Genomic DNA, 896 nt, shown 5'->3' with positions numbered 1-896 from the left:
CAAACATTTCTCTTAACGAGTTAGTTTTATTGAAGGAACCAAATGTCCCACCTTTACAATGGCCAACTGGGAGAATTATAGAACGTTTTCCTGGACCTGATGGAGTAGTAAGGGTGGTCAAATTGAAAACCGTTAGGGGGGATTTTGTTCGACCAGTCACAAAATTGGCCCCATTGCTTTCCTCAGATTAATAATTGTACAAAGGTTGTAAACTAAACTGAAATTTTTGTCCCAAGACAAAAATTGGTGGGCGGTATGTTAACGCCATATATATGTATATGTATATTAATTAAAATGTAAATCTTTTTTTTTTTTTTTTAATCAGCTGTTAATAAATTTAACACATGACAAGTATGTTTTTGTTTTAAAAACAAATGAAGAATTCTGCGTGTGTGTGGTCGTGAAATACCAGCCAGTAGGATTATTAGACACAACAATACTACAAGTTCAGTGGCCATAGATCAGTCGCCCCGTCGACATCGTCGCCCATGTACACTCGCCCAGTCGAGTAGCCAACTTACAGTCGCCCATTCTGGATGAGATCTTCGGAGCGGTTTGCTGTGTGGGCCCACCAACGTTAAGAACAGAACGTCGTCCCCGACCTTTTCGGTACGTACTGCAGGACCCCGACCCATCGGAGTTCATCACTTCATCATTTACAAAAATTTGTAATTAGCAATTTTTTTCTTAGTGCAATTTTCGTCAAAAGAAGTTTTTTTTTGTTATTATTTTTGTTAATTGGGTCCTATATTATTTACAAGGTTTCTCTTTGCTTTTAATTTAATTTATGTATTTGATCTAATTTAATTTACGAATAAATGTTTTATCCGAGCCAGCGTTTATTTATTTTTTTTAGTTAAGCTTTCCAACAAGGAGACTATGTCGAATTGAGGTGG

At 36.6% G+C, this 896-nt stretch overlaps 1 protein-coding gene across 3 annotated transcripts in view; it reads right to left on the bottom strand.

Moving 5' to 3' along the window:
- Positions 1-896, bottom strand: part of LOC106682021 (ATPase family AAA domain-containing protein 2) — a 75,278-nt gene that overhangs the window by 14,737 nt on the left and 59,645 nt on the right. The window lies entirely within an intron of this gene.

Source organism: Halyomorpha halys, unplaced genomic scaffold (assembly GCF_000696795.3).
Source record: "Halyomorpha halys isolate HHAL.00 unplaced genomic scaffold, Hhal_1.1 Scaffold384.1, whole genome shotgun sequence".
Classification (NCBI taxonomy): Eukaryota; Metazoa; Arthropoda; class Insecta; order Hemiptera; family Pentatomidae; genus Halyomorpha; species Halyomorpha halys.
This window is presented reverse-complemented; position numbering and strand designations above follow the sequence as displayed.